The sequence below is a fragment of the Gossypium arboreum genome, chromosome 3 (genome assembly GCF_025698485.1).
Source record: "Gossypium arboreum isolate Shixiya-1 chromosome 3, ASM2569848v2, whole genome shotgun sequence".
Classification (NCBI taxonomy): Eukaryota; Viridiplantae; Streptophyta; class Magnoliopsida; order Malvales; family Malvaceae; genus Gossypium; species Gossypium arboreum.
The window spans coordinates 7715958-7739882 of record NC_069072.1 but is presented as its reverse complement, the minus strand read 5'-3'; the positions used below and the strand labels follow the sequence as shown (position 1 = coordinate 7739882).

Sequence of the window (23925 nt, the reverse complement as noted above, 5' to 3'; positions counted from 1 at the left end):
GGTTTTCACCTCCGTGCAGCCATTGGGAAATGTATCCCCCTGAACTGAACTCGGTCTATATGAGCCTATAATGGGTGAGGATTGAGGAATCTAGGGGTTCAGGTACCTCAAATCTAGAACCAAACCACATATAGAGGAACCCTAAGGGCCCACCTTTGGAAAAACTATGCTAAACCCTAGTGATAACCCCCAATAGGTGCTTGTTTCTATTTTCTTTACTTTGAGTTATGTTTCTAATATATGATACTAACTTGCTGTGTTTTGTTTTTGCCATATTTGCATGTCATTCCACATTTAAAATGTGTTAATTCGTGTTCAATTTTTTGAATTAGAAAGCTCGTCATGAGGGACAAATTCCTTGATAAAGTAGAAAATAATGCGGCTGTCCGTGAATGGTCAGAAATAACACAATTAGAGAAGGGAGACAGCCTAGCTGAGGGATACAAATCTGAGTTATGGGATTACACTCGCATTAGCGTGACTCAAAATAATCATCAGGAATTGAAGGAGATATGGGATCAGTGGGATAATGAGGCTAAACAGTTGTTCTACTGCAACTATGGAGATCTACCGTACCTACTTAATATCAAAATAGACGAACACTTATTCCGGGCCCTTGCTCAGTATTGGAACCCTGCATATAGCTGTTTCACGTTTGGGAGGGTAGATTTAGCACCCACGGTGGAGGAGTATACAGCTTTATTAAATTGTCCGAAGATTCAAGTCGATAAGGCCTATTCGAGAGCTGCTTATGTTTCAGCGTTTTGGAAGAAGCTAATGAATATTACTGGAATGAGCGAACAGTGGGTTACGGCAAGGATCAAGCAGAAAGGGGAGTGTAAGTGTATCCCGTGGAAGAATTTGCGAGATTTGATCCTAATACATCCTGATATGAAGAAGAAAGTTAACGTCTTTGCCTTGAGTATCTATGGGTTGATGCTTTTTTCTAGGGCATTGGGATATGTTGATGAGGCGGTCATGGATCTATTCGACCGACTTAACAAGGGAGTCACCCCAGTTCCTGCAATTTTAGCTGAGACAGTCATGTCCTTGAACGCGTGTAGAAGGACTAACGAGGGCAGATTTATAGGGTGTGCACAGTTATTGCTAGTATAGTTTCACAGTCATTTTTGGAAGATAGACAAAGGTCATTATCGAGCTTTCTTTATGAATAATTCCCCATTAAAGGAGATAGCAGCTACACCCAGAAGAGATGACATATCGGAAAAAAACTGGATTGCGCTCCTGCGGAATCTCCAGGGAGAGGACATTGAGTAGAAAGCACCTTGGTGGATGCCTAACAAAATTCTTTTTCGATATGGGAGTTTCGATTGGGTCCCTTTGCTTAGGATTTAGGGAGTCATTGGATATGCTCCATTGCTCGTGTTTAGGAGATATGCAGCAAGACAGTTCATACCGGTAACTCATGGGCTTGTTCAATGCGAATTTATGTATAAGGGAGACTACAAGAAAAGGGTTAAAGAGATTACTAATGCTTGGAATCAGACTAGTCGAATGGAAGGGTTGGCTGCAGATCTAATGACGAACCCTGAGTATGATGGATGGTTGAGTAGACGAGTTAACGACAATATTCTTGGGTCGAGTTTAGAGGGTGCTCAACTGATAGAGGAGTATCTGCGAGTAGTTCCCTCCAAATTGGAAATTATAAAACAGGATTTTGAGAAGAGAAGTTCAGAGTTGGGGAAAAAGACGCCGAGAAACTGAGAAAGGGGAAAAGGAAAGCTGAAGAAGACTTGGATAGTCTGAAGAATGATTACAAGGAGCTGCATATGTTGATGAGAACTGCCGGGTTAGGGAAAACATCGAAGCAATGGCAACAAGAAATCCAAGAAGAAATGTCTAAGGCCGATCAATGGAAGAGGAGGTTCTGTGATGCTCGAGCACGAAGGAAGCCTTGAAAAGAACTACATCAGAGAGCCAAAGCGAAAATGAAACGTTAAGAGCTCAAATAACAGATTTAGAAAAGGCATTGCATCAGCATCGTAGTCGCAACTCTGTAATGGAATTAAAGGCTAGCTTAAGTGAGATCGAGAATCTGAAAGGGAAGATAGAAGAACTTGGGGCTGCACTACAAGATTGTGAACATCGAATTGAATCACTAGAAACAAATAGTGAGCAACTGGAGGAGCAACTTCACCGGTCTCAGAATAAGGTTCGAGATAGAGATCACCTCATAGGAGAAGCTATAGTTTAGATTCGAGAAGTGGTGGAGCATTTACAAATCCTGGCAGTCCAAGCTGATGTGTTGAGTGTAAGGTATAAGTCAGTGTCGAACCGAAGTCAAGAGCTGGCTGAACTTCTTAAAAAAGTTAGAGCTCTGGGCAGAAGGGCTAGGCCGTATATGTAATCTATTTTTATGTAAAGGATTTTGTCTTTTAATAAAGTTATTCTAAATAAAATTGAATCAAATTGACACCTTTTTGCATTCATATCATGCATTTGCATTGCATTGCATCGCATAACATCATATACACAAAAGAACCCTATTAATTAGCAGTCATTTATCAAGTTACCCAGGAACACCGGTACTACACACAAAGGAAAACAAAGGATATGGATCAGAGGTTTGAGCAAATGCAAAAGGAGATGCAAGAGCAAATGCAGGATCAGATGCAAGAGCAGCTAGCTAAGATCCAGCAGGAAATGAGAAACCAAATGCTGGAGTTCCAGAGAAACATGCTGGAATCACAAAACAACATGATATTCCAGCTGACACAGCTGTTTAAAGGAGGGTCTGACAAAGAAAAAGGCCCTATGGTGGACATGGGAAATGACAATGAGGATTCCGCTTATCCTGCAAGTTTTGCGCCAGTGAACATGCAAACACAAACACCAAGGATGTCTGTTAATGTCCAAACTCTTTATCAAACTAGTACCTCAGCACCAGTAAACTTCCCAGTAGGATCGAGCACCAACCCTAGAGATAATCTGGCAAACCCTCAGGTCCCTGACTTTGACGACGCAGCAGAGGTGGAAAAGACAAAGGTTGAGGTCCTAAAATGATTTGAGGATCGATGCAAATGGTTGGAGGAAAAGTTCAAGGAGTTAGAGAATGCTGATAATTACTGCGGAATCGATGCAAAGGAACTGAGTTTGGTCCCGGACTTAGTACTTCCCCCAAAGTTTAAAATGCCAGAGTTTGAAAAATATAACAGAACCAGCTGCCCTGAGGCTCACATTACGATATTTTGTCGAAGGATGACGGGGTATGTCAACAATGATCAACTGTTGATCCATTGTTTTCAGGATAGTTTGAGTGGGGCTGCAGCGAAATGGTACAATCAATTGAGTAGGGCCCAAGTCAAGTCGTGGAAGGACCTAGCTCAGGCTTTCATGAAGCAATACGGCCATATAATGGATATAGCACCTGACCGGATCACACTCCAGAATATGGAGAAGAAGCCAAGCGAAAGCTTCTGGCAGTATGCTTAGAGATGGAGAGAGGTTGCTACACAGGTCCAACCATCGTTGCCAGAAAAAGAAACAACCATGCTCTTCATCAATACATTAAAGGCGCCTTTCATTACTCACATGTTAGGTAACGCAACCAAGAGTTTCGCGAACATAGTAATGTCTAGCGAAATGATAGAAAATGCCATAAGATCGGGTAAGATAGAAGTTGGGGAGAACACGAGAAGGTTATCCCCAAAGAAAAGAGAGAATGAAGTAGGTAATGTGAGCTCAGGTTACGCAAAACTTGCCACTGTTAATCAGTCAAGGACGATAGTCACAGGCCAGCATGCCTCACCAAAGCTGGAGCCCAACACGAGACAGAATACAGAGAATTTTTAATTTACTCCCATACCAGTGACATATAGGGAGCTGTACAAAAGTCTGTTTAATGCACATGTAGTGGCTCCTTTCCATTTAGAGCTGTTGCAGCCCCATACCCTAAGTGGTACGACGCAAATGCTCAGTACGAATACCATGCAGGGATTACGGGGCACTCCATAGAAAACTATACCTCGTTCAAAAGGTGCGTGGAAAGGCTTATTAAAGCAAGTGTTGTAAAATTCGATGATACACCTAGGACGAGAGATCCGTTGCACAGTCACACTGATAAAGGGGTAAACGCGATAATTGAGAATATGGAAAGGAAAGTCAAGCTGAATATCGCGGAGGTGAGAACCCCATTGAAGCTAGTTTGGAAGGAAATACAGAAGATAGGTTTAGTCCCGCAGGGGTTGGGGGATAAAATCCAAGATACACGGAACTACTGTGAGTTCCATCATGAGAAACATCACGAAATCCAGAATTGTATTGAGTTCAGGGCCCTAGTACAGGGTCTAATGGATAATAAGGGATTAGAGTTCCTCGAGTCTGTCGGAGAGGAGGATGTATGCTCTCTAGGAGGAGAGTTAAATGAAGAAGACTACAGAGCCAGCTGTCCAGTGATAATTATTTCGAAGCCCAGAGTTAGTGAAGTAGAAGCAAGAGTCACACCAAGAGTTATAATCCAGAAGCCAACAGCTTCCCCTTAGAAAGATAGCCATAGGGTGCCTTGGAATTATAACTGTAGTATAATAGTTTCAGAGAAGGAGGGTTCGATTAACATGCCAAACACAAAAGCCGAACCAGCAAAAGGGAAACCCGTCATGCTCAAGCAAGAAGTAGAGAGATCAGAACCACTGGTTAATGAGCCAGTAATGGGAAATGAAGCCAAGGAGTTCTTGAAATTCCTAAGACACAGCGAGTATAGTGTTGTAGAACAACTATACCAATAACCGGATCGCATATCGGTATTGGCTCTGGTGTTAAATTCAGAGGTCCACCGCAACGCATTGATGAAAGTGTTGAACGAAACCTATGTTGCGGATGACATTTCGATTAACAAATTGGACCGTCTCATCGGCAACATAAGCGCTGAAAATTTTATCTCCTTCAGCGATGATGAGATACCACCAGGGGGTAGGGGGTCTACTAAGGCTCTGCATGTCACTACACGTTGTAAGGGGTATACGCTACCCGGAGTACTAGTTGATAATGGGTCCGCATTGAATGTGTTACCTTGGGCTACGTTAAACCGTTTACCTATAGATAGTTCCCATATGAAGACGTGTCAGAACATAGTAAGAGCATTTGATGGCACAGAAAGGAAAGTAATGGGAAGGATAGAGGTACCTCTTCAGATTGGCCCAAACACTTACGAGGTAAATTTCCTCGTGATGGATATTAAGCCTTCCTATAACTGTCTATTAGGAAGACCTTGGATTCACTCAGCTGGGGCAGTGCCATCCTCGCTGCTCCAGAAGCTAAAGATGGTTACTGAGGGTTGGCTAATAACAATAAATGCGGAGGAGGACATTATTGCGTCAGTTATCAGTGATGTACCCTACGTAGAAAATGAAAACAAAGCGGTTGAATGTTCATTTCGATCGTTAGAGTTTGTAAATGCAACGTTTATAGCTGAAGGAAGCAGGATTCCGATACCTAAGATATCAGGGGCTACGAAAATGAGCCTACAGTTGACAGTTGAGAAAGGGGTGTTACCTGGTAGAGGACTCAAGAGGCATCTCTGTGGATAAGTTAGAGTGCCAGTCTTGGTTGGCAAGAGGGATCGCTTCGGTTTGGGATTCAGGCCAGATGCAGGCCAAGTGAAGAAGGAGTTTGAAAGGAAACAAGAACAGCGGAGAGCAAGATTGAGTGAGACAGAAGTCAGGTGGGAACTGATGAGCTTCCCCCACATTTCCCAAACATTTGTATCTGGAGGGTTTATTCACTCTGCACAGGAGAGGATAAAAGAAGGAATGGTCGAGGAAGTGATGGGAATTTGGAACATCAACGCCACGTTTGAAGAGGAAGCAATGGAAAAGAATTTGTCGGGCATTTGCCTGTATGAGCCTAGGAGTGTTTTGAATAACTGGACAGTGGAAGAAATTCTTGTAATCTTTAGAGATAACACAGAGTAATATTCAAAACTCACTTGTTGTCTTCTAGCCCAGGGACAATAAGAATCTTTTGTGAAATAGGCTCATGTTCAAACATTATTTTCAATAAAAAATGCATTTTCATATTTCAGCTTGAGCAACTATTCTTTCTTTCTTTCATTCTATACACGATCATACCATACAAAATAATTATTTATTTTATTTTCTGTGGGTATTTTTCTTGCACCCGTAATAGGCCCCCAGATGTCAACATCATGAGTAATGCTGATACGAATCCAGAATCTCTTTTTGAGCAATACATGTACTTTGAGGGATCTCAAGATTTTGAAGATGATGAAGATTGTGGTTTATCTCCAGACTTGTTAAGGATGGCTGAGCGAGAAGGGAAACAGATTCTGTCTCACAATGAAACAATCGAAAATGTAACCTTGGAAGAAGGGAAGGAGGTGAAAGTTGGCACTTGTGTGAGCAAGAGGACAGGACAGGACCTCATTGAACTGTTGCAAGAATTTAAAGATGTCTTTGCATGGTCGTACCAGGATATGCCCGGTATAAGTACCGATATCACAGTACACCGTATCCCCACAAAAGAAGAGTGCAAGCCAATTCAATAGAAGCTCCGAAGAATGAGACCCGATGTAGCAATGAAAATAAAGGAAGAAGTCAAAGAGCAATTTGATGCTGGCTTCTTACAGGTGGCTAATTACCCGGAATGGGTGGCCAACGTCGTCCCTGTCCCTAAGAAAGATGGGAAAGTGCGGATGTGCGTAGATTACAGAGATCTAAACAAGTCCAGCCCAAATGATAACTTTCTGTTGCCTCACATTGACACCCTAGTGGATAATACGGCGGGTTATTCACTGTTCTCCTTCATAGATGGGTTCTCTGGGTAGAATCAGATTAAGATGCATCCAGAAGACATGGAAAAAACCACGTTCATAACTTTATGGGGGACATTTTGCTACAAGGTGATGCCATTTAAGTTAAAAAATACGGGAGCAACGTATCAAAGAGCCATGGTAACCTTGTTTCATGACATGATACACCAGGAGATCGAGGTCTACGTTGACAACATGATTGCGAAATCTCGAACTGAAGAGGAGTATGTGCGAGTTTTGAGGAAATTGTTTCTGAGGTTGAGAAAGTTTCAATTAAAGCTCAATCCGTCAAAATGCACCTTTGGAGCTAGGTCCGGGAAGTTACTTGGTTTCGTGGTCAGTGAGAAGGGAATAGAGGTAGACTCTGATAAGGTCAAAGCTATACAGCAGTTGCCTTCGCCACGCACTCAGAGGGAAGTCCGAGGTTTCTTGGGGAGACTAAATTACATTGCTCGGTTCATCTCGCAACTAACTGAGAAGTGTGACCCCATATTCCGCCTTCTTAAAAAGCATAATCTTGGTGTTTGGGATGATGAGTGCCAGAAAACTTTTGAGAAGGTTAAACAGTAATTGTCCAGTCCCCCCGTGCTAACACCACCTAGCTCTGGTAGGCCATTGATATTGTATTTAACAGTATTTGATAATTCAATGGGATGTGTGCTCGGCCAACACGATAGGACTGGGAGGAAAGAAAAAGTGATATATTATCTCAGTAAAAAATTCACTGAGTGTGAAATGAGATACCCCCCAATTGAGAAGCTATGCTGTGCTTTGGTTTGGACAACACGAAGGTTGAGGCAATACATGTTGTACCATAAGACCTGGTTAATATCAAGGTTAGACCCTCTCAAGTACATGATGGAGTCAACCGCCTTGAATGGAAGAATGGCCCGATGGCAAATTCTGCTATCTGAATTTGACATAGTCTATGTAAACCAAAAAGCTGTGAAGGGGAGTGCAATAGTAGATTTCCTAGCTAGCAGAGCTTTGGAGGACTATGAACCCTTGAATTTCAATTTCCCCAATGAAGATCTAATGTATGTGGCAGCCATTGAAGAAGACACCCCTGATGATCGTCTTTGTAAATTAAACTTTGATGGGGCATCAAATGCCGTTGGCAATGGAGTTGGGGCAGTACTGATATCCCCAAGTGGAGATCATTATTCATCCACTTGTAAGTTAGATTTTAACTGCACAAACAATATGGCAGAATATGAGGCATGTATCATGGGAATTCGGGCAGCTATAGACCGTGAAATCAAGGTGCTAGAAGTGTATGGAGATTCTGCATTGGTAATTTATCAGCTTAAAGGCGAATGGGAAACAAGAGATCCCAAATTAATCAATTACCGAAAGTTAATCCTGGAGTTAATTGAGGAGTTTGAAGATATCACCTTCCATTACCTCTCACAAGACGAGAATCAGATGGCTAACGCCCTGGCAACACTAGCTTCCATGATCAAAGTAAATGAACAGGTGGATATGAAGCCAATTCAGATGAGTATTTGTGAGGCTCAAGCTCACTGTTGTAATATCGATGAAGAGGAAGAGCGAGATGATCATCATTGGTATCATGATATCTTACAATATATGAAGAACTGGGCATACATTGATCAAGCAACCGAAAATGATAAAAGAACATTGAGGAGGTTAGCTAGTGACTATGTCCTAGACGGAGAGATCCTGTACAAAAAGAGGAAGGATCAAGTGTTGCTAAGATGTGTTGACGCCATTGAGGCAAAGAAAATCCTAGAAGAAGTTCATGATGGCGTCTGTGGGACACTTGCTAACGGCTTCACGATGGCTCGGAAATCATGAGATTCAGGTACTACTGGTCCACAATGGAAGGAGATTGCATGTAACGGCCTAATTTTCAGTGGTGTCGGAAATGGTGATTTGAGATCACAAAATTCGACAAATAAGATTGAACAAGATAGTAATTTAATATTTATGAGTCAAGTAAGAATTTAGAAGAATTTGTGAAATGGTGAAATTAGTGAATTAAAAGAATTTATTAGGTCAAACGGGTCAAAAATGAGGTATCGAGACCTCAAAGTTGAAAATCGAGCTATAAATATTTTTATAAATATTTATGGAGTGTCATTGAGTTAGTATTAAAGTTTCGTTAGAAAATTTTAACGTTTGGATGGCTAATTAATTGAAAAGGATTAAATTGAAAATAGGAGATCTTATCTTCACTGAGTAGGAGTGAAGTAGGTTAAACACAGCAGATCTTATCTTCACTGAGCAGAAGTGGAGCAAATCACATTTTCGGCGAATCTTATTTCCATGTATCGGCAATAGAGTAGATTCCATGTAACACCCCCTTTACCCGAGACCGTCGCCGGAGTCGAGCACGAGGCATTACTAAACTTATTTGAGCACTTAAACAAATTCAAACAATTTATATCACACTTTCCAGACAAGCTGTCCAACTGTGTCATAGTTGCTAAATAATTCATATCTCGAGTTATAAAACTCGAAATCCAAATCCGTAAATTTTATATGAATTTATACTCATATATCTACTTACCAATTTTTTCTAGAATTTTGGTCAAGCCAATTAGTACAGTTTATTATTTAAAATCTCCCTGTTTCAGGGTTTGACTACTCTGACCTTTGTGTATTACGAATCATATATCTCTCTGTACAGAGCTTCAATGACTATGCCGTTTGTCTCTAATAAAACTAGACTCAATAAGGAATCTGTACATATAAAGTATGACTTCTAATTATCTTTTAAAATTTATGGTGAATTTCCAAAGTCAGAACAGGGGATCCAGAAATTGCTCTGGCCCTGTTTCACAAAAATTTAAACATCTCATAAAATATAGCTCATATACCTATTTTGCTTCTTCCATATGAGAATAGACTCATCGAGATTCGATTCCATAATTTATTCATTATTTAACTCCATTTCTACTATTTTTAGTGATTTTTCAAAGTCAAACTACTGCTACTTACCGAAAACTATTTTAGTACAAATATTGTTAACTAGTTTATAACATCTTTACTTCAATTCATTCAAACTCTATACATGCCATATAAATCTTCAAACATAAAACAAAAGCTACCGGAATTGATCTGGATAGTGTGCTTTGTTGTGTTGATCCGATCTACCCACTTCACTTCAAGTCAATCTACATAAAAATATTAAACACACACAAGTAAGCTTATTGAAGCTTAGTAAGTTCATAGGTTAAAAGTAATGCTTACCAAACATAATATTTCCAAACAATACCAAAACATTTACTAAAGTTTCCTGCGATTCACAACCATTGTTATAATAATTCACATAGTTGAGCTCAACAAGAATAACTACTCAATCTCTTCCATTTGGATCACTTCTCTTTATTTCTTATAATCAAATTAGGAAACGGCTTACGAAATTGAGTACGTCGTTGCTCAATGCCACGATTCACAACTCAGTATGGTTTTCCTCATTGAAATACCATACCTACATTTTTTAACTCGGTATGGGAAATGCCATACCTACATTTCTTAACTCAAGATGGATTTGATAATACCATACCTACATTTCACATTTCAAGATGGATAATACCATACCTACATTTCACAACTCAGTATGGATGATACCATACCTACATTTCACACTTTGCCATGGAACAACCATGGTCTTATCCGTCAATTCATCACACGTCACGATACGAACGTACTCAATCCTGCGTTTTTCCTAATTTGCATTTCCACATTTATTCTTTCATTAACAAAATCTACACAATCCCACAACAAATTCGTATATAATAACACATTATATACTTCAATCATTCACAAATAAACATCTAATTTCAACCATATGAACTTACCCGGCTAATTTGTAGAAGATATTGAAATTTTGGGACTATTCCGCAACTTTTTCTTTTCCTCGTTCTTCTTTGGATTCTTGATCTATAATATAAAATATTTCTACTCATTAGCATTTATTTGATTTCTATTTCACTTCACAATTTATGCTGTTCAAATTTCGAAATTGCACTTTTACCCCAAAATTTAGTTTTCACAATTTAGTCCCTACTCAATTCACCCATCAATTGAACTAATTTTTCTCAATTAACACTTTATTTTATCATTATAAACTATTTCAAAACCTTTTATATTCTGAATTTCAACAGAAACCTTCAATTCACAACTTTTTCACAATTAGGTCCTAAATATCATTTCCTATCAAAATCACTTAATAAAACCACCTTAATATGAAATTAGAACTTAAATTTCATAATAATTCATCATAAAATTCCCTTATCCATCCAGGGTAACTTCCAATTTCACCCATAAAATCAAAAACTAATGAATTCTACAAGTGGACCTAATTGTAAAAGTCATAAAAACATAAAAATTATCAAGAAAAAGCAAGAATTAGACTCACATGATGTAAAAATATGAAAACCAGCTTTCTCCAGACCTTCTATGGCGTTTTGGCTGAGAAATTATGAAGAAAATGTCTAGATTTTTCAATTACATCATTATTTAACTATTAACTTTTATCTATTTCCAATTTTGCCCTTGTTCACATTGTTTTCTTGCTTATTTCATACCCAAACCGTCCAGCCATTAACCTTTGGGTCTAATTGCTCTTTAAATCCATCTTTTAAATACTTAAGCTATTTACTCACAATTTAACAAATTTTGTGCTATTTTCAATTTAATCCTTTTCAATTAATTAGCCATCCAAACGTTAAAATTTTCTAACTAAACTTTAATACTAACTCAATGACACTCCATAAATATTTATAAAAATATTTATAGCTCGATTTTCAACTTTGAGGTCTCGATACCTCATTTTTGACCCGCTTGACCTAATAAATTCTTTTAATTCACTAATTTCACCATTTCACAAATTCTTCTAAATTCTTACTTGACTCATAAATATTAAATTACTATCTTGTTCAATCTTATTTGTCGAATTTAGTGATCTCAAATCACCATTTCCGACACCACTTGAAAATTAGGTAGTTATAACTCTCCCCCTTTAAAAATTTCGTCCTCGAAATTTGTTACTGAAAATAGATTTGATATCTGTGATCTTATTGACTCCTCTGTTTCCCAGGTTGCCTCCTCCATACCATGTCGATGCCATAATACTTTAACCAATGGTACTCTTTTGTTCCGCAATTCCTTAACTTCACGAGCCAAAATCTTCACCGGTTCTTCCGAATAAGTCATATCTGGTTGAAGCTCAATTTCAGATGGGGAATTAAGTGTGAAGGATCTGACCTATACCGCCTTAGCATAGACACATGAAACACATTATGAATCTTCTCAAGTTCGGAGGTAAAGCCAAACGATAAGCCACAGGACCAACCCTTTCCACAATTTCATATGGCCCTATGAATCTTGGACTTAATTTTCCTTTTACCAAATCGTAACACCCTTTTCCATGGTGAAACTTTTAAAAATACTCGATCACCCACTTGCATATTCTATGTCTCTTCGTTTTAAATCCGCATATGACTTCGACGATCCAAGCGACTTTTAGACTATCTCGAATAATCCGGACTTTCTCTTGGTTTCTCGAATCAAATCAACCCCAACTATTTTTGATTCACTCAATTCAGACCAACACAATGGAGTCTTGCATTTTCTACCATAAAGAGCCTTAAATGGTGTCATTTTATACTAGATGATAGCTATTGTTGTAAGCAAACTCACCAACGGTAAATACCTTTCCCAACTGTCACCAAACTCGAGTATACAACATCTTAACATATCTTCTAAAATTTGAATCACTCGCTCGATTGTCCATCTGTTTGAGGATGAAATCTTGTACTAAAATTCAATCTGGTGCCTAAGGCTTCTTGCAATTTATTCCAAAATCTTGAAGTAAACCTCGGATCCCGATGCGAAATGATAGATATTGGAACTCCATGTAGTCTCACAATCTCGACACATACAATTCGCTAACTTATTAAGTGAAAAATCTATTCGATGGAATAAAGTGTCTTGACTTTGTCAATCTATCAACAATCACCCATATCGAATCTTTCTTTCTCGAGTCACAGCAATCCTCGACACAAAATCCATTGAAATATGCTCCCACTTCCATTCAGAATCATAATGGGTTGTAATAAACCCGTTGGCACTTGATGCTCTGCTTTAACTTGCGGCAAATCAAACATTTTGTAATAAATTCGAAATTTCTCTTTTCATACCGAGCCACCAATATGTCTTTTTCAGATCACCATACATTTTTGTACTACCGGATGAATAGAATACATACTATTGTGTGCTTCAGAAAGAATATCATTCTTTAAATCGAATTATTGGGAACACAAATCCTATTATGATAGCGCAATATACCTTCATCATCAATCTTGAACTCGAATCTAAATTATCCCGAACCATTTGTCGTTTCAAGACCAATTTTGGATCTTCATTCTGCAGCTTCGAATTTGTTGAAGAAACATTGGTTTTACCTTCAATTCTACTAATACAACACCTTCTTCATTAAGAGCCAAATGAGCATTCATTGCAAGTGCAAACAAGGATGACTTTCGACTCAATGCATCAAGAACTACATTAGCTTTCCCGGATGATAGTCAATAACCAAATCATAGTCTTTCAAAAACTCTAACCACCGTCTCTGTCTTAAGTTCGGTTCCTTCGAGTCATTAAGTATTTCAAACTTTTGTGATCCGTATACATATAACACTTCTCACCATATAAATAGTGTCTCCAAATTTTAAGGCAAAAACAATTGCAGCTAACTCAAGATCATGTGTAGGGTAATTCTTTTCATGTGGTTTTAATTGCCGTGAAGCATAAGCCACTACCTTTCCGATTGCATTAACACACAACCCAAACCACTTAAAGATGCATCATCACACAACATACGGTATACCGATTCGGTTGAGTTAAGACCGGAGCTTCATTAACATTTTCTTTAACTGATCAAAGCTCTGCTGACATTCATCAGACCACATAAACTCAACATTCTTCTGTAATAAACGAGTCATTGGTGAAGCAATCATGGAAAAATTCTTTACAAAACGGCGATAGTATCCTGCTAATCCCAGAAAACTTCGCACTTCAGTTACATTCTTCGGTGTTTTCCAATTCACCACTGCCGAAACTTTACTTGGATCCACACGAATTCCTTCAGCTGATATAATATGACCCAGAAATCCAACCTCATGAAGCCAAAACTCACATTTACTAAATTTCGCATATAACTGTTTTTCTCTCAAAGTCTGTAGTACAATTCTCAAGTGCTGTGCATGTTCGGATTCTGTCTTTGAATAGACCAATATGTCATCAATAAATACCACCACAAATCTATCCAAATAAGACTGAAAAATTCGATTCATTAAATCCATAAATGCAGCAGGGGCATTCGTTAAACCAAAAGGCATTACCAAAAATTCGTAGTGACCATACCGAGTTCGAAAAGCAGTCTTTGGCACATCACACTCTTTAACCTTCAGCTGATAATACCCAGATCTAAGGTCTATTTTTGAGAACACTGCAACACCTTTCAGTTGATCAAACAAATCATCAATACGAGGTAATGGATATTTATTTTAATTGTTACCTTATTCAACCGCTCGTAATCAATACACAATCGCAACGAACCATCTTTCTTTTTCACAAATAAGACAGGTGCGCCCCAAGGTGATGTACTCGGTCTGATGAACCCTTTATCCAATAACTCTTGCAACTGTGTCTTCAACTCTTTTAACTCAGCTGGTGCCATTCTATACGGTGTTATTGATATTGGAGCTGTACCCGGAATTACATCAATTGTGAATTCAACCTCACGATCTGGGGGTAAACCAGGTAATTCCTCAGGAAACACATCAGTAAACTCATTAACAACTGACAATTGTTCCATCTTCAATTCAGAACCCCGAGTATCAAGAATATAAGCTAGAAATGCTTTATTACCTTTCCGAATCAATTTTCGAAATGTAAAGGTGAAATAATCCGACATCATTCTTTTATCCCCAAACTCATTTGAAACTATTTCCCATCGACATTTTAAATCAATCCGTTTTCTCTACAATTCACTATGGCATCGTGTTCAATCAACCAATCCATTCCAAGAATAACATCAAATTCTCGGAAAGGTAACAACATTAAATCAGAGAGAATTCACACCTTGTATTTTCAAAGGACAATTCCGACATATTAAATTAACCAACACACTTTGCCCTAGTGGATTAGTGACTTGCAATTCAAGGTCAGTGGACTCAACAGTCATTTTCTTTTCTGACACTAATGCAGTGCAAATATATGAATGTGTAGATCCAGGATCAATTAAAGCATACACAGAATCATCAAAAAGATAGAAATTACCAGCTATCACATCTGGAGCAGAAGCTTCTTCCCTTGCCCGGATAGCATATGTACGTGCAGGTACTCTTGTCTCTGATCGGGCTGCAGTATCTCTCGTTCCCGAATGAACAGTCCCAGTAGCACTACTTTGACCCGAACGTTTACCTTTCTGAGGAGTATTTGCTTGCTTCTCCCCTTGTTCTCTATCTTCTTTTAATAATTGAGGACAGTCCCGAATAAAATGATCAGTTCCACCACATTTATAGCAAGCTCCGGCTCTTCCCCAACACTCACCAATATGAAATCTACCACAATTTTTACATCTAAGTCTCGGAATATTTTGCACACTACTAACACTAGCTGCTGGTTTCTTAGTTACTCCGACATCTTGTTGAGTCGTTTTATGTTATTCGATCGTTCCGGATTATAACAGTCGACGAATCATTTCGAACTTTTGGCGAAAAAGTCGAAGTTGGTCTAGAGAAACTTCTTTTGTATACCTCTTTACCTCTTCTTTCTCTTTGCATCTTTCATTATACACTTCTTCCATCTTTTGAGCTCGATCGAGATGAGAATCACAAATTCCGAATCTCTGTACCTCCAATCATCATTCGATTTCATCATTAAGCCCTTCTTCAAATCTAATGCACATTTCTTCCTCTGTCGGTACAACATCCCGAGCATATCTCTTGAGATACACAAATTCTCTTTCATATTCGCCCTTGTTTTATTCCTTGTCGAAGATCAAGAAATTCTCTTCTTCTTATCTAAATATCTCTTTCCCACATACTTCTTCTTAAATTCGTTTTGGAAGAATTCCCAGGTAAGTTTATCTGCAGGTACCACTGCCTCAATGGTTTCCCACCAATTATACGCTTCTTCTTTCAATAGCGAAACTGCACATCCCAAATAGTCCTCCGGAGAACACATCATCTGCTTAAAACTCTCTCCAAACTCTTTAACCAATACTCTGCTTTAACCGGATCATCGTCCGATCTCCCTCGAAATTCTTCAGCTCCAAACTTTCTGAGTTTTTCAATTGGTGTTCTTTTGCTAGATTCATCTATTAAAGGAGGAGCAACCGGGTTATAATCGGTGGTACAGTGGGGGAGGAGGAGGTTGTTGTGCTGACTTCTTCCTTGTATTGTTTCATGATACCACCGATTCAATAATCCGTAAATCATATTTTTAAGTTCTTCCTCTCTCATCAAAGAAATCGGGACATTACCACTTGTTCCTGCTCGAAGTCTCAGTATTCTACTATTAACTTCCTCTTCCCGACTAGCACCATCGGGTCTATCGACATCTTTACAATCTATAACAAAATTAGTAATTAGATCGGATCATTCACATCACACTATCACAGATTTATATGGCATGTATTTTTAAACACTTTACACATCAAATTCGTTCGAGAATCGACTAAACCAGGCTCGATACCAATAAATGTAACACCCCTTTACCCGAGACCGTCACGAGTCGAGCACGAGGCATTACTAAACTTATTTGAGCACTTAAACAAATTCAAACAATTTATATCGCACTTTCCAGACAAGCTGTCCAACTGTGTCATAGTTGCTAAATAATTCATATCTCGAGTTATAAAACTCGAAATCCAAATCCGTAAATTTTATATGAATTTATACTCATATATCTACTTACCAATTTTTTCTAGAATTTTGGTCAAGCCAATTAGTACAGTTTATTATTTAAAATCTCCCTGTTTCAGGGTTTGACTACTCTGACCTTTGTGTATTACGAATCAGATATCTCTCTGTACAGAGCTTCAATGACTATGCCGTTTGTCTATAATAAAACTAGACTCAATAAGGAATCTGTACATATAAAGTATGACTTCTAATTATCTTTTTAAAATTTATGGTGAATTTCCAAAGTCAGAACAGGGGATCCAGAAATTGCTCTGGCCCTGTTTCACAAAAATTTAAACATCTCATAAAATATAGCTCATATACCTGTTTTGCTTCTTCCATATGAGAATAGACTCATCGAGATTCGATTCCATAATTTATTCATTATTTAATTCCATTTCTACTATTTTTAGTGATTTTTCAAAGTCAAACTACTGCTACTTACCGAAAACTATTTTAGTACAAATATTGTTAACTAGTTTATAACATCTTTACTTCAATTCATTCAAACTCTATACATGCCATATAAATCTTCAAACATAAAACAAAAGCTACCGAATTGATCTGGATAGTGTGCTTTGTTGTGTTGATCCAATCTACCCACTTCACTTCAAGTCAATCTACATAAAAATATTAAACACACACAAGTAAGCTTATTGAAGCTTAGTAAGTTCATAGGTTAAAAGTAATGCTTACCAAACATAATATTTCCAAACAATACCAAAACATTTACTAAAGTTTCCTGCGATTCACAACCATTGTTATAATAATTCACATAGTTGAGCTCAACAAGAATAACTACTCAATCTCTTCCATTTGGATCACTTCTCTTTATTTCTTATAATCAAATTAGGAAGCGGCTTACGAAATTGAGTACGTCGTTGCTCAATGCCACGATTCACAACTCAGTATGGTTTTCCTCATTGAAATACCATACCTACATTTTTTAACTCGGTATGGGAAATGCCATACCTACATTTCTTAACTCAAGATGGATTTGATAATACCATACCTACATTTCACATTTCAAGATGGATAATACCATACCTACATTTCACAACTCAGTATGGATGATACCATACCTACATTTCACACTTTGCCATGGAACAACCATGGTCTTATCTCATCAATTCATCACACGTCACGATACTGAACGTACTCAATCCTGCGTTTTCCTAATTTGCATTTCCACATTTATTCTTTCATTAACAAAATCTACACAATCCCACAACAAATTCGTATATAATAACACATTATATACTTCAATCATTCACAAATAAACATCTAATTTCAACCATATGAACTTACCCGGCTAATTTGTAGAAGATATTGAAATTTTGGGACTATTCCGCAACTTTTTCTTTTCCTCGTTCTTCTTTGGATTCTTGATCTATAATATAAAATATTTCTACTCATTAGCATTTATTTGATTTCTATTTCACTTCACAATTTATGCTGTTCAAATTTTGAAATTGCACTTTTACCCCAAAATTTACTGCTTTTCACAATTTAGTCCCTACTCAATTCACCCATCAATTGAACTAATTTTCTCAATTAACACTTTATTTTATCATTATAAACTATTTCAAAACCTTTTATATTCTGAATTTCAACAGCAACCTTCAATTCACAACTTTTTCACAATTAGGTCCTAAATATCATTTCCTATCAAAATCACTTAATAAAACCACCTTAATATGAAATTAGAACTTAAATTTCATAATAATTCATCATAAAATTCCCTTATCCATCCAGGGTAACTTCCAATTTCACCCATAAAATCAAAAACTAATGAATTCTACAAGTGGACCTAATTGTAAAAGTCATAAAAACATAAAAATTATCAAGAAAAAGCAAGAATTAGACTCACATGATGTAAAAATATGAAAAACCAGCTTTCTCCAGACCTTCTATGGCGTTTTGGCTGAGAAATTATGAAGAAAATGTCTAGATTTTTCAATTACATCATTATTTAACTATTAACTTTTATCTATTTCCAATTTTGCCCCTTGTTCACATTGTTTTCTTGCTTATTTCATACCCAAACCGTCCAGCCATTAACCTTTGGGTCTAATTGCTCTTTAAATCCATCTTTTTAAATACTTAAGCTATTTACTCACAATTTAACAAATTTTGTGCTATTTTCAATTTAATCCTTTTCAATTAATTAGCCATCCAAACGTTAAAATTTTCTAACGAAACTTTAATACTAACTCAATGACACTCCATAAATATTTATAAAAATATTTATAGCTCGATTTTCAACTTTGAGGTCTCGATACCTCATTTTTGACCCGTTTGACCTAATAAATTCTTTTAATTCACTAATTTCACCATTTCACAAATTCTTCTAAATTCTTACTTGACTCATAAATATTAAATTACTATCTTGTTCAATCTTATTTGTCGAATTTAGTGATCTCAAATCACCATTTCCGACACCACTGAAAATTAGGCCGTTACATTCCAACCATCAACCTTATCTTCACTGAGCAGGAGTGAAGCAGGTTAAACATATTAGCCTTATCTTCACTGAGCAGGGGTGGAGCAAGCTAAGCATAGCAGATCTTATCTTCGCTGAGCAGGAGCGAAGCAGATCACATTTTCAACAAATCTTATCTCCATGTATCGGTAATGGAGCAGATTCCAACCATCAACCTTATCTTCACTAAGCAGGAGTGAAGCGGGTTAAACATATCAGCCTTATCTTCACTGAGTAGGAGTGGAGCAGGCTAAACATACCAGATTTTATCTTCGATGAGCAAAAGTGGAGCAGATCGTATCTTTACAAAATAACAATGAAACATCCGGAAGCAATAGGATGTAGTGGGTTAGAACAAGGCTACTTGAAGAAAAGAGACAATCAAAAAGTCAAGACATGACGGGGCCAGGCAAAATTGGCCCTTCTAAGTCTTTGCTTTATTCTCGTTACACGATAATGAGCAAAGAGGGGCAACTGTTGGACCTAATTTTACCTGGCCCAAGACCCATTTACATCTAAACCACAGACCCAAACAATTAAACCCAATACAAGCCCATTACCCAAGATCTAACAGAACACAAAAGAAAAAGAAGGAAGCAAAACCCTAAGCCCACTTTTCAGCGCCGCAAGCCCCGAGTCCGAGTGCCGCCCGTCGCGCATCTCCGAGTCATGCGCTCGTCTACCTCCGAGATATCTGCGATTACACCTATGAAGGGAGGCCGAACATTCGGCCACCAAAACGGTTGTAAAAAGGCTTTAAAAGCCGAGAACACAAATGTAAAAGGGGGATTTTTTTTCTTTACGAAATCAGGAGAGAAATACATAAAAGAAAGAAAGATAGCAAGTTTTTTTTTGAAACGGAACTTCCATACATTCGAATAAGGTGATTATAGTCCTCCTATTTCAAGTTTTTTTTGTTTTATCGCGAATCTTTTTTCCTTCCTTTTTGAAATACAACAGAGTTTTTAAAAGGGATTTTAGAAAGGATTGGAGGGACCTTACCTGGCTCTCTCTCCGGCCGCCGTCGCGATGCGCATGTGGAGGAGTTGCAATGATGGGCGTGGTCACCGGCCCTAGCAAATGGAAGAAGGGTGAAAGCTCATTTATTTTCTTTTCAATTTCGGCAAATGGGAATAGGGGGTCTTTAATTTTGGTTTTAGAATATCGCAGACAGCCATCATTTTTTTGGTTTTAATTACAAAGAGAATAACGCCACTTCATTTTTTTGGTTTTATTGCGCATTAGGTCCTCCTCTGTTGCGTGGTCATTTGATTGAGCCCTTTCTCTGTTTATTATGCTTTTTTAAAATTTGTGCCAGACATTTACACGCCTTTTCATTTTAATCCCGTTTTAAACGTTGTACATTGGGAGAGGGGGATTTTTGCTATTCTGGTCCCCCTCGTTCGCATGCTCTCCTAATACGATCCCCCGCCTCTCTTTTATTGCGATTTCACCCCCAAAATCTCTGCTTTAATTCAATTAAGACCTATTTCGATTATTTTTTATATTTTATCATAAAATTAATTATTTTTGGGGTATTATTATTCTTTATTTTATTATTACTACTTTATCATATTATACTATTAATTTTAATACTTTTTTCCTACTATTTATTATGCTATTTTTATTATACTATTATTTATTATACTTATCATATTATTTGTATGTTTTTTGTTTTTCTAATAATTTTTTTGTATTATTTATTTTAAATTATTTTTTCTATATATATATTTTATTAAAAATTAATTATTTTAAATATAGTTTATTTCATTTATTACATTTTTTTGTATCATTTTTACTATTTTACTATTATTATATATATTTTTCACTAAATTTTTTTAAAATATAATTATTAATGAGACCTACTATATTATTTTTATTAGTATTTTTATAAACCATTTTTTCGGATATCATTTATATACTAAATTATTATTTATTATTTCTCACCGTCACTAATTTCTTGTAGTTATTATTTTTATCACTATATATATATCATCATTGGACGTATTATTTTCACTTCTATTATGCATTTTCGCATCGTTAATATCTTTATTGCTATGTTTGTTATGTTATTATATTTACTACTAGTGTTATAATTATTGTTGATTTTCCTTACATTTACTATGTTCTAAGTATTAATATATACACTGTCAAGTTTATTATTATATTGCTATTTTCATATTGCATGTTATCATTTTTTTTGTTAAGTTTCAACCGCCCCAAATTCATTTTTATTCAAAGATTTATCCTCGATTGTTTTCAAAATAAAGGTAGTATTCGATATTTGGGATCCTCGGGAGGATTGTGCCCTAACTTGCTGGGTTCCAATTTTCCTCGTTGAACCTAAATAATCGAATACCCTTAAATCTAATTGTACGAGGTTCAAATAAAAATCTATTCTTGAAATTCGAGACGTTGCACCCTAACTTACTGGTTGTGGCATCGCGTTATATTGAGGATAGTGATTTCCAAAATCAAGGCAACCTTCAGTATTTGGGAGTTCTGAGAGATTGAGCTTTAACTTACTGAGTTCTAATTTTTCTTGAGTCCTGGAGGACCGAATATCCTTCTCTTGAACCTTCATACATGAATTTTAAAAATCGAAGACCAACTTAGTCCTGAAGGTCTGAAATGTTAGACCCTAACTTACTGGGTATGGCATTCTCTCTTTCAAAATGAGTATGTCTTTACATTTTATTCGAATAATTACGATTTTCTTTCAAATAAAAGGATCGTACTCTAAAAACATTTCAAATTTCGACATCAAGTCATCAACTAATCAAATAGGTACCAATTTTTGGGCGTTACGAGGGTGCTAATCCTTCCTCGTATGTAACCGACTCCCGAGCCCATTTTCTCAAACTTAGCAGACCAAAAAGAATTATTGTTTTAATAGGTCCAAATGTTTTATTAAAACGATTGATTTTAAGGTGGCCCAATCTCACCTTAGAAAAGATTGGTGGCGGCTCCATTTACATTTTTAAAGTCGATCCATGTTTTTCAAAACTTAAAAATGGTTTCGACATATATTATTAAGAATAATAAATAGGCTGTAATTGTTTATCGAAATATCATATTAATAATACTAAATGTGCTACAATTGTTTATCATGATGCTATGATCAATATTGAGTTAATGTTGAGTTGACTTATAACACCAACTAATCAACAACATCATCAATATCTACAATTCATGGAAATGTAACTAGAGGTATTCATGGGTCGGGCTACCCGGCCCGGCCCGAATGTCCTCCCGAAATGTGGGGGGGTTTGGACAAAAATATAGGCCCGAAAAATAGGTTTGGACAAAAAAATAAGGCCCGTTTAAAAAATGGGCCGAGCCTCGAGTAAGGTATTTTTAGCTCGGGCCTGCCCGGCCCGACCTAAATTCACTAAAGGACAAAAAAATCTGCATTTTTTTAAATTTTTGAATGTTATTTTCTTGTTGTTTTCTCTCTATTTTGCTACCATTTTACCATTATGTTGCTATTATTTTGTTGTTATTATTTGGATATTGTATAAAACTTATTTTATTATTAATTTTGTTATTATTTTAAATGCATTTGTTAATTTTTTTATTATTTTAGAGGCATTTGCTTGTTAAGTTGCATCTATCTTAGTGTTATTTAAGTCTACATATTTTTTAAAATTTATTTTCAATTTGTTGGGAAATATTTATTTTGATGTCTTTAGTATTTTTGATGTATTATATATATTTTAAAATTATATAAAAAATATAAAAATTAATACGGTTGGACCGGCGGGCCCGAGTTTTAGTATTTTTATTCCGGTCGGGCTTGGGCAAAATTTTAGGCCTGTTTTAGGCCTAGCCGGTCCAAGCCCAATAAATGGGCATGGTTTTTCATTGAGCCCTACCAAACTTGACCCAAATTTCACCCATGAACACCTCTAAATGTAAGTATTATATTAAAATAAAATTTTAATCTAATGATAAAATTAATGTTTTATTAATGTACATAGCATTGGATCAAATTTAACCTTATGTAAAAAAAATTATTTTTAAAAATAAAATAAAAAGATAAAAATATCGTCAAATAATATAACATTGTGTAGAATAAGGCTTATTTTTTTATATGGGTTGAGCCTTGGATAAGATTTTTTAGTTAAGACTTGGCCCGACTCGAATTTACAAAAAAAATGTTGCTGTTTTTTACTGGTTTGTCATTGTTTTACTATCATTTCACTATTATATTGTTACTATTTTGTTGCTATTATTTAGATTTTATATAACTTTTGTTTTATTTTAATTTTGCTATTAATATAAAGGTATTTGCTTGCTAAGTTGGACTTAGTTTAATGTTGTTTAAGTATATTTTAAGAAACACTCATTTGTTGGGAGATATTTATTTTAATATTTTTAGTGTATTTGATTATTATATTTTTCAAATTTATTTTATATAAAAATAATTATGAACAAGTGGAGTCCATTTTTGAGTTTTAATATTTTTATCTAGATCAAATATAAATAAAATTTTAAGTCTATTTTTAATTTAAATCCAAATCTAAAAAGTAACCTAAACTATTTATTTGGCCTGGACCAAACTTGGCTCGACATAATAGCAACTCTAGAAACGAGTATCTATGGAATCAAGTCCACAACATTAGGACTTAGCAGAGCAAGAACTAAAAAGAGAATAAAAACTACAGATTCATTACAGATAACTATAAAAATTTTCTAGGCATTTAAACAAAAAA

General features: G+C 36.4%; 1 long non-coding RNA gene across 1 annotated transcript; it reads right to left on the bottom strand.

Moving 5' to 3' along the window:
* Positions 1-9760: 9760 nt before the first annotated feature.
* Positions 9761-15449, bottom strand: LOC128290086 (uncharacterized). The gene is made up of 3 exons (XR_008279728.1): positions 15101-15449; positions 10615-10696; positions 9761-9927 (listed from the first exon to the last, which is right to left on the bottom strand). It is a non-coding gene; the product is annotated as an uncharacterized LOC128290086 (long non-coding RNA).
* Between the last annotated feature and the right edge of the window lie 8476 nt (positions 15450-23925).